Source organism: Hyposmocoma kahamanoa, unplaced genomic scaffold, assembly GCF_003589595.1.
Source record: "Hyposmocoma kahamanoa isolate Upper Pololo Valley unplaced genomic scaffold, ASM358959v1 83, whole genome shotgun sequence".
NCBI classification, from domain to species: domain Eukaryota; kingdom Metazoa; phylum Arthropoda; class Insecta; order Lepidoptera; family Cosmopterigidae; genus Hyposmocoma; species Hyposmocoma kahamanoa.
Genome location: NW_020654175.1, coordinates 1,486,961 through 1,498,948, shown reverse-complemented (window position 1 = coordinate 1,498,948; position 11,988 = coordinate 1,486,961).

Below are 11,988 nucleotides of genomic sequence, written 5' to 3'. Positions count from 1 at the left end.
AAAAGCGAATAAGATGTAATGCGTTCCGCTTATGCGGTTTTTCGTCCTACAAGAACATTGATTTGGTTACAAGTTACGCATTGCAAGGTTCAAAAGTTATCGACTTTTATAATTGTCATTAACAGATCAATGGCTTTCTAGAGTAGTAGTAGCTATCTCTGAAATACTAAGTTCATTAGAAAAAAATGTATAATAAAAACCAAGGCGCATTTGAAGAGCAAAACCGACGAATCCTGTACCATCCAATGTTGTCACAAAATTATTTTAGCTAATGGAAAGTTGTATGTTAGTTATTCGCAATACATTTTAATGAGCATCTGCGCAATAAGTAACAAATTCTTGAAAAGCAGCGACCTTATACACGTATCTCTACATTATGCATAATTTGTACACAATATTATTTTGATAATTGTTTTAAATGTTCAATATCATATATTTTATCTTTTATTGTTACATTTATCGTTTTTTCTTTTACAATAAAAGTGATTCATAATTAATAAAGTTAATTTAAAGTTTATTGTTCTTTTCTTTTGGAGTTACAAAATGAACGATTCAATTATTTCATACATTACATAGCATTACAACAGGTTTTGCCACAGCTTTGTAAAATCCATAATTCCTAGACTTGGTATTATATAGAACGCAGCCACATGTATTCCGATCTCAAATACAATCTAAATATTTCTCGAGTTACCAATTCTGCCATGCCACGCTGGGAGCATTCAGATTGTTTGGACGCCGATTTCAGATAAGGCGACCACTTCTGCTTATGCAGCCAATCTTCTGGGCGAAGGTCCTCGCGCATTGCGGGCATGTGAGCATACCATTTTCAAATTTGTAACTGATTTCCGCAGATTCCGAGCGCCGTTCATTCTCAATGTCACAGACTTTGGTGTTGACCTTGAGGGTACTACACTCCGGCCGGTTGGCGGCCTGCTGCTCCCAATGCGATGGCTCTATATTGCACTTCTTCATGTGATGCTTCAGCACATCTTTCTACCTAAAGAGTTCTCCGCTACGTTTACGCTTGCCCTCCTCATGTTCAGAATAAAAGATGCGCTTCGCCATCAATGCGGTCCCCCTACAAATAACTTATATGCGATGTGTTATATTACAAATAACAGATTAAAAACTAATACGATACGATACCATGTTACAAATAACGGTTCTTAGGTGTTAAAACACAAAGTAATACAAGCATAAGTATGGAAACTAGATCGAAAAATTATTATCATTAAGTATAAATTACTTATTCGAAAAACTATTTTCAAATCGAAAATAATATACGAAGAAAAAAGGGAAAACTACTTTCTAAGAGACATTTTTAATAAGATTGTCTTTTCCTACACTATTCTTAACATATTTAAATATTACGTTTATTGAATCAGTTAACGAAATCGGCGATGTAATTCATCACCATAAGTCATAGGGCCATATTGCGGAATATTAAGGAACTAAATTATATAAAATCAATGGCAACGCCGCCATTTCAGAGAGCAAAAGTATCATCAGCCTTATCTTTGAAATAAACAACTTCCCCTCTTATTTTGTACATATAATCTATACAATATCTCTGCGTGCGTAGTGAGGTAGGCGAAGGCTGTTTCCCGCGGGCCAATCACAGCGCGAGCCGACAGGTGGGCCGCCGGCAGCCATTTTGAATTTCACAACGCACAAGTCGATATTTCAGTTGATATATTATTTCAACTTAGACTTTTACCTATTTATTTGTCCTAAAGTGTGTTATGGTACTGTGGTGATTGACAAAAACACAATTTGGATATTCAAAAATAATTATTTATTGATAATGTGTACTGGTTACAACGTAATGTACAAAAAAGTCCTATATTAATAAGGACGGTGTCATAAGCCCTAAGTGCGTCTAGAACGATAAAGAAACTAGACTATTTTGAAGCTATTTTGAATTTGCAATTTTTTAATGCAGCAATAAGTGCTTCAAAACAGCAAATTCAAATTGATTTATTTCTTTTGTGTTAGGTTAGCAAACATTGTGGTCCGCCTTGCGGCATACAAAGTTTTCAACAATTTGTATATAGGAACATTATTAATAAGTGTGACAATGCAATAAATAAATAAATAAATAAATAAATAAATAATAAACATGCATTCCAATCAGTCACAAAAACTAAAAAAAGATAATAAATTTAACAGATGAGCCTAAAAAAATACAGTTTTGTATCTTCATTACTATACATTGTCGTATTAATAAATAAAGTTGACTTAGCCATTCCTAATTTCACTCGAAAGTTTATTGTAGACCTTGAAGGCCATCACAATCTCTTGACGTAGAGCAGATTTGCATGGTCTTGTTTGCCGTTGACATCAGAAAGTGCGCCCGTGAGACGAATTAGGCTCAACTCACACTGGCGCAGAGTCGAAGCGTCGCGTTGCGTCCTGTTTTTCAACTACACCGCGCGACGACGACGCTCGCATTAGTGTACCGGTATCACAGTATGGTCGGCGTTTGACGCCTCACAGCGCCCAACTGACGCGCAGCGACGCGCGTCGACGCTCGATTCCATATTAGTAACACAAATTTGTACCTTAATAATGGGAAAATAGAAATCAATATGCTATAGGCGAAAAACATGGCGCGTCGCGACGCTTCGACTCTGCGCCAGTGTGAGTTGAGCCTTATTGTCATAAATTAGGATGACGCTTTACGCCTTGTGAAATTTTAAGTATGTTTGATGTGGATGCCAGAGTCAAGGTTTCTATTTTTTTTATTTTGAAAGTGGTTTTTATTATGTTTCAATTTTATAGCGAATAATATATACATACATACGGTGGCAACACTCCCTATATCAAGCCATAAATAAATTAGACAGATACCGCACTGCTATTACAATGGTGCTATAGTTATAGCACAAAATTTTACTCTCTACACGTCAAACGTAAAGCCACAGCCTGTTTTTTAAATATACTTAAGGAAATTTAAGGAAACTGTTTAGAAGTCTGGAATAAACTTTAACATTTTATACATTAATTTTAATGATTTTTCACGGGAAGTGAATAATTAGTTTTTCATCGATTCTGAAAAAAAAAACAACTTCAGGTAACCCTAACATTGTTTTAAGAATGTGAAATATCGTGTTTTTAGGTTTTGGATACGTTACTGTCTATCTATCTTAATTGCATAAGCTATACATATTTCTTTTTTGAAACAATGTTTCGAGCCTTTTACAGGTCCCATGGTCACGGTTCACTGGTTTGTTTGAAAAAACAAATATACATGTTTTAAAAAAAGTAACTGTATTTCCAATTAGACGGATATGTTTGTTCTTAAAACTGTCATCTACTGCTAGCCAGTCCGCCAGTCATTCAGCTAATCATGGAGCGTGTAACCGTTTCGAAATATCTGGAGAATAAAAAAAATCAAACCGTGCTAAGAGGAACCTGTAATATTATTGATTAGTCATTTCATAAATAACTACGACACTTTTTAAGCGACTTCAAAAAAAAGGAGGAGGTTATATGTACGTATGTATGTTTTCAGATATCGCCGTCTATTGTGGACAGATTTTGAAAATTCTCTCGAAAACTCTCGCGGTGGTCCCACTGTCTAAATCTGATGAGAAGATCCCATGATAATCGAAGGAAATCCTCAGATTTTATAGGCATGTCCGTGTATTCACTAATATCTCCATCAATTGTGAACCGATTTTGAAACTTCTTTTTTTTTATTTGAAAGGGTAAAGTTTCTGATACTGCCCCGGGTTCGTTTCGGCTATCACAAATTACTAATTATTTTCCACAATTAAAAGTTCACTTTTCATTATATATATAATCAACAAATCACCGCCACCATGAATGACAACCAGAAATGAAAATACAAAATGTACAAAGGAGTCCGTAACAGTCCCATTGTCACCAAGAAGTCAGAACCTGAGGAGGGGATCCCATGGAAATCGAAAAAAGCCGATAAGCTAACTTTTGAAGTAGGTTTTTTCTTTTTCAACGAAAAAGTTACAATTATTGAATCTATATTTTTTAATAGGCTAGGTTATAATAATCTTACAAAACGTATATATAACCGATCTGGTGGAAATGTGGGGATATGCATTGAAATTGAACGCCATTGTAAAATTAGCTACGACCGTCCCCAAGAGCGTACTAAATGTGGTTATATTCGGGTCAACGGACTCGAACCCCAGACTATCGTCTGGCCAGTGTCCACTTTTATTGCCAATCATCTGTTTATTTGCTAATTAACTGTAGCACTGAAAGTGGTACACGCAGGCTTGTAACCAGATGGTATCGAATTGTTTTCCCGGCACCGGTTTGCGCTCCGTTTTTCTCAGGCCTGCACTGTTTTTTTTCCATAGCGTATCGTTGTACATAACCCTTATTGAAGACATCCGTAACCAGATGAGTTTCCTGTGATGGTACAATAGGTAATTATGGAGATATTACTTGTTTATATTAAGACATAGCACGTTCGTTAGTGAGATTTTTTTTAACCAGAGTGAATTGAGTTCAATCGAGTGTAATCGGTGAAAGCCGAGGGGTAAGCCTAACTAGAATTTATGTCCTTTTATATCAAATTAACGGACGTTTAGCACTCTACAGACGGAGTTTGCTTTTAGTTGAATAAGTTTCAAATCGAATTTGGTTTATAGTTCTTTCATTTTAATTTAAAAGTTTTTTTTTTCAATGTAATATATTACAGTACAGTTCGTATAGCTTCAGATAATAATAATAATGGTAATAATGGAGTCGAAGCTATCAACTCCCGGCCACCACATAAAAGCAATTACAATAATATGCCAAACCGCCACACGGATAACCTGGTCTTAAGCTCGTAATTCCCTGTCCTATGAGTGGCAGGGCAACGGAATTCAGAGTACTACCTAGAACATCCAGAACCAAGTCAGAAAAGTTCATTTCCCATATTGGTCCTACCGGTAATCTAACCTGGGACATCGTCGTCAAGCGCAGTCAGCTCGTTGGGCCACCGAGATCATTTAGCAACGTTTTTAATTTTCTGTGGGATATATTTTGAAGAGCGTGCACAGAAACTTTTCTTTATAGTTCTATCTTCAACAATTTTTCTTCGATCGACTGGAAAGTTACGTTACTACTCAGAGGATGGAAAGGAGCTGCCCTATCAACGGATTAAACGTACCTACCTAAACCAAAAATGTCCACCACAAATGGTGTATTTAGTGTTGTACCATAATCATAGATAAGTCACTATCGACATGCAACGTATGGCTTGAATGTTGAAACTGTTTTTTATGTTTGCAAATTTGTATAGTTTACTGTAATCAAGGTATGATTAACACTAGGCTATTATTACCAGGCAAGTAATGAGCCATTTTAATCAAAATTAAATATAAAGTTATTTACCAATAAATGTAACGATGGAATCGAATTAGCATGTAATCTAGTTACATTCAAAGTTCTATTAAAATTTGACTTCACAATGGAGCGAACAAACGAAGATGGTATTTGATCCAATGTTTGTTCGGCAGTCCTATAATTTCCAACCATTCTTTATATTTTCATTTGTAGGTAAACTTTAAAAATAATTATAATGAAATAATAAAAACCTCTCTGCTTTCTAGAACAACACTATCTCAAAATAATCGTTATCAACAATCATCAAAATATACTAACAAACAGGCAATCTAAAGTAACCAAAGCTAATTCGGTAAGATTGATGAATAAACTACTTAAATGAGTCTAATTACAAGAGATATTTGGACTATTGTATGATTTATAGGCAGAAAAATAACACATGCCGGTGTAATGTAACATTCAGTTGATTTCCGATTTTCTACTGCCGCAACCCTTAATGCTGCAGCGACGCATTTTTATGGAATACACTTTGAATCATATTTATGTGGAATCTAGACTTGTTGTCTTTCCATACTTCTTTATTTAAAACATACTCTTCAATTTTGTAATATAACTTTTCAATTAAAATACTTTTAATGTAAGTTTGAAACTTAGGAAACGATAATCTTAATATTGGTTAAACGAAATCGTAGTACCGTGAGTTTGGACTTAGTACTGTCTAGCCTTCGTGCAAATGGAAGACTTCACGTCTTCAGCAAGTTAAAAACCTTCTCAGGTGTGGACCTTTCATCACGGAGTTTTCCTTCTCCGTGAAAGCAAGTAGTATTTAGAACCTAGTCAGCCCATTACCCGAAAAGCCTCAATAAATCTTAGTCCAGGAAGTTCCATTTAGTACGAAAAAATTTCATTACATAATTTGCTTCAGAAAGTTATCAACCTATTAATCATCCCACTGCTGTGCACGGAATACCTTCGATATGCAAGTTTCATCACAACGTTTTCCTTGTGACAGGTGTTGCGACTATTTTATTTATTTATTCTATAATAAGATTCCGGGTGATATTTCAAAATTTTCCATTTACCTACGTGCCCTAAAACTACAATGAAACAAAAAATTCTAAACTTTATTATACAGCTTCTGCGTACTTGGATGACAGAGATCCGTGGTATCTCGATCTAAAATGTTTGAAATAAATATTGTAAACGATAAATGTTTTTTCTTCTTTTTTTTTATAATATCAGAGGCACAAGTCGTGCGCCTGATGCGTAGCAGTTACGGTGCCACTCAGAGCTTTAAATCGCAAAGGTCTGAGGGGCACTGCCACTGCGCTCGTCACCCTGAGACATAAGTTGACAAGTCCCATGAGCCTGTAACTTCACCAGCACCCGTACCCTTCAAAACCGAAACGCAATAATGCTCACAGTACTGCTCGGCAGCAGAAGTAGGTAAGGTGTCCGCGCTTCCATGGGTGAACTCTTTCACAAGGAGCTCAACTATTACTAAACGGCATATGTATAATTAAAAAGCGTAACCGCTACGGTTTCTTGTTCATTCTTCTCAGGGGAACGTGCTTTACGAATGAGCAGAAGTAGAGTTTAATCAGTATGACGATTTCAAGTGTAATTTGCTTACCTATGAGATAAAGATGATTTTAATTTTACTTTGACTTTGAGCAAACATTCACGAATTAATCATTTAGGAATTCATGGATTCGAACCGTCGAATTGATATTCACAACATCAACATGCTTAAAAATCATTACTTAAAATTGTTGCAACATTGTGCTTGTTGCAACCAATGCTTGAAAGCTCAAATGGAAAACAATCACAACAACGTCTTGTTTGTTTCAATCACATTTTTGAAGTTCATGTTCAATACTGTGATAAATAATTCGGCTTCACTATTGCATTGTATGTGAGAAAAATATTCTACCAACTTGGCCATACTGTTCAAAGAGTACAAGCTTAACGAAAATACATTTAAAGTATCATCCCAAGAAGAACAGGTCGAGACGCAATCAATCAAAGTTTGTACGACGCACCGCCCCGTCGATCGCGGGGTGAGTTTCGCTGGGGTGAGTTCTACAGTTGCCCCTGTCTGTGTTGCCTCATTGAGCAATACATTTACATACATGACTCAAGAGGGGTCGCTGAGATTTTTGCACTTGCGTAGGAGATAAACAAATTATGGCAAACGCCACGAAAACTTGTAAATCAAAACCAAGTAGATACTTATATCATATTATTGTCTTACATGCCATTATTTCGTAGATGTGTCAGAACTACATAACACATCCTTATTTAATTAATAGTACTTACCTACATTATTGGAGACGTACGGGAAGTAAGGGTTTGCTGTACGAGTATGAGTTACAAGGACGAACGCCAATGATTATTGTTTAATGAAAATTTCAAAAATAATTTAACAAATGTCGATGCACATCTTACGATATAAAACGAGTAGATATAGCGAATAACGTAATATCAATTTAGATTAGCATTGTTAAATTCCATTTTTTTGGAAATTAGACTATTTCTTATTATGTCAATCGCGTTTATTCGTTTTATCGTTGAAGCATTGTTGAAGTTGTCCACATTACAAGTTATCCGCGTTAGAACATTGAAACAAATTACGGTATTGTTATTAAACCCGAACAAATATAATAGGTACGCGATTTAATCCCGAAAAACTACTTTCATTTCCGATGTGCAGTACATAATCGCGAAAACCTAAGGAGCGTTTCTTTTTAAATTTTTCGTATATGTTCACCACAATGTTGTAAAAATAATATAAACTTGAAATACAATTTCTATTTATTAACAATCTATTAAAGTAACACTAAATGACTATTACCAATGACCAATTCATATAATTCACGATATATTTAAAGTGTGTACTTTAAATACGTCATGAATATACGTACGTCATATCTTTGACTTTTTATTGCAACTTTCTATTTTCTTGGTAATGATATTTTATTAATGATATTATCTCTTTGAGTTCACATTTCATGTATAAATAACAATGACTTCGGCATTTGTGCGACAAAGTAGTTGTCTTACAGAGCTGTCGTCTCTCTCCCTAGACGCGGCGGAACCGACAATGACGTCACCGGAAGCGACGCGCCGGAAATGACATCTGCCAACGGTCGTGCGGCCATTTTTTCTCTGACTTGCACTTTTTCGAGTTTGAATTTACTGAAGCGTAAACGTTTCTAAATCCAAAGCAGTAAATAAATAATAGAGCCTGTACAATGTACCTACGACTTTACTTGCATTTCGCTAACGGTGAAACAAAATATCATTATGAAACTTGTACTGTTGAAGTTACCCACCTTTAGTACACCTCCTTGCGAAAGAGTTCGTCGAGGTATGCGAGCATACTGCGTTCGAAGAACGACATCAAGCGACAGGCGTACTGGATTTGTCAACTCTAAATCTTAAGGTGATGGACGCAGTGGCAGTGCTGACCAGATCTTTACGATTTTAATCTCTGAGTGGCACTGCAATTGTTATGTACAGGAATGTTATTTACCGCGAGGCCCATGACTTGCTACCGTAAAAAAAACCTCTCTGGGCCAGCATGGCGGCCTAAAGCCTCTTCTTAGAAAAACATGTTTCATAGGTTGGCGATCGTGAAACAAATCACAATAAAATTTTGAAACTACAGTATTACGACAACAAAACAGGACAGATAGATAGATAACACTTTATTCACTGATATAACACAAATACAGATAAAGCATAAAAGATAAAACTTAACATGATTGTTATAGCAGTGAAACGACGCTGACTCACCGAATGCCAAAGTTTCCTGAGGCGCTGGTTTTCGGTCAGGACCAACGAGAGGGATTTAAGTTATTTGAAAGCAAGAATATAAATGCTATGCGTAAAGTTATACATTGAGAATAATAATGCACATAGTAAAGTGTAAATAGTGCATTAAAAATAACCTATTTGATATACATATGTAAGTGCATTAGCGAATATGAATATAATTACAGCTGTACGAGTAAGTTGTGACTGTGAGGAGGTTTTAATGTTGTGTAATGTATTTAGTATATGATATAATTATACACATAATGTGAATAGATCAAAGCAACAACAAAATTCGATTCTAGACAGACTACGTAATATAATAAAAATACTCTAGACAGATTTTTGAAGCGAGAGTAGGTGTTGCCGGTACAGTGCTTTAAATTTGGGTTTGGAAGTCTCGTTGTGTATAGGTGGTGGAATATTATTCCAGCACTTTGAGACATAGTATTTGAAACTACCCCGAAAGGCTGCAGTTGTGGTAACATAAGTACACATGATTGGACAGATTATGTGTACTTATGCATTTATGTGACATTAAAATGCGGACAGTGAAAAGTTTTAAACGGTAGCAAAACCTTAAATATAATTTTCCGCGCAACTGCCCATTAGCGCGACTCTGGTGTGATCGGTCACTACCTGATCGGAAAGTTCTCCACAGCTTACATTATTTGCTAGTGAGCATTTAAAATTGTTCACCAAAATTAGGTTCCTCCCGCGGATGATTGTTCTTGATACGATATTACTTTATATTAGAACGTTTAATTAATCGTTTATATTAATCGTTTATTTAATTACTGACAGTGATATTCACTGAGAATATGTACCAGTATTGTTTCAAAATATAGTGACATTTTTTTTCAATCATGAAAACAAGTTTCAGACACAGGTTGTGGTCGCGTCACCAAAATTAGAAATCAGTACTAAAAGAGATTGGTGGGCTCTTAGAGGAATCGAAATACGCATATGTGTTTCTCGCTCTTATTAGATGTCCGATTCAGCGTTAAACGTGGCGATTCCTTAATTGATGGTCCGTTTGCAAGTACGTAATAATTTAATTACAATTGGAAATGAGATTATTTATTCGAATCTAAGCGCCTATTCACACGGCGTATTTTATACACGTCAACGACGCGCAGATGACGCGCGTTAACGCAATTCAAACGCGATACAGTCGCAGCGTGTAAACCCTTGCACACGTTCGCAAATTCTTAAGGCTTCTCAACTGTCAAAAGTACAATGGTGTCGTGTTGATTGAGACAACACTGCTTACGCTGGCTTTATTACTATCTATCATAACAAAATCTGTCAACATGAAGTTCTAAGTGTGAACTCCAGTAAAGCGATTAACACACTGCACACACACAGTTCACAGTTGTCTCTGTTCAGTTAATCTTCGCTGAGTAAGATTTAGTTAATTCTCCCCTCGATAATAACGATGTGGTCATTAAAGTTATTGTGGTTAGAACTAATAGCGAGACATCGTTATTTCTTGTTAATGTCGCTTTGTTATAATGTAAAAAGTTTAAAGGGGAAATTGCGAGGGATCCTCGTGCACGGTAAGGACTTTGATTAGATCCTCTGTTTTATTTCTTAGTTTTTTATCGCGCTTGTAACGTTTCTCTGTAACTTCGACTTATATAAACAAAGAGTACTTTTGCTGCTGAGACGAAATTTATTTCTGCCCCCAATCAGTAATTTGAGCGTAACTGCGTTTCGGTTTTAAAGCAAAAATGATGAAATTACAGGCCTGGGATGGGAGTTAACTCAACTCACGTCTTAGGGCAACAGACACAGTGGCAGTGCCCCTCATATCTCTGCGATTTAAACCTCTGTGTGGTACTGCAACTGTTACGGAAAGGCGTGTCGCTTACCATCAGGTCCACGACTTGTTTGTCCCACCACTTGGTATCATAAAAAAAGACAACGAACAGCGAGCCATCAGGCAATGTTAAAACTTTGACAGGCCGTTCGCTGTCGTGGCCACCAGTTTAACACCCAAAAAAGGCTCTCTACTAAAATTCTTTTTTTTAATAAAGTTGCTCAAAACTTGGCATTTTTCGTACTACAAATCGTGCCGAAAGTTGGATCTTTCGCACTAGTGCTTTTTACTTTTCCATTTTCTTTTTAATTTACTGTTGTTTCAAGTCCTAAACATAGTACTAAAGAGGTTGTATATTTATTTAATATTTATGTGCTGTGTGACGTAAGGCATTCGTCAATAAAACTTATATTTACTTACAAACATCTTATTTGTTTAAATTGCATAGGTGTTTTATAAAACAACGGGCTGCATTTAAAAATACCAAAATATTTTCCATAAAGATGGCTGATTGAGTATTGACAATGACCGGAGGTGAGAATTACGCGAGACCACTGCTCGCCGCGCCACTAAAACATACTGTTTTATTTTACTTTCAATGTAGTTTTTTCGCAAATGTATTAAAAAACGTCGTTTGATACACGTGCAGATTTGTCATTTTCACTGGTTTCGAGTCTTGACCCTCGCCTCTGGCTCGGGCCTCGTGACTCGTGAATAATGACTAACTTTCCGCACTTGTATCACAAATAACTATTATCTACTTTGAATCCAACTAGAAAATACAGTTTGTTTTTTATGTTACACTAACCAGCAAACAATGAGACCGGCCACCTGACCTGGCAACGACTATGGTTCAAAATCGAATATATTTCCTTGTTATACACAGGTTATAAAGACGGTTTCTAGAAAGCATTCTGAAGGCACGTTATCCGCTTTGCGGCATACAAAGCATACACAATTGTAAAATAAACACTCGCCATAATTCCCTTGAATCGGAGCAGTTTTGCACGGTCTAATTGTGGAGGCGT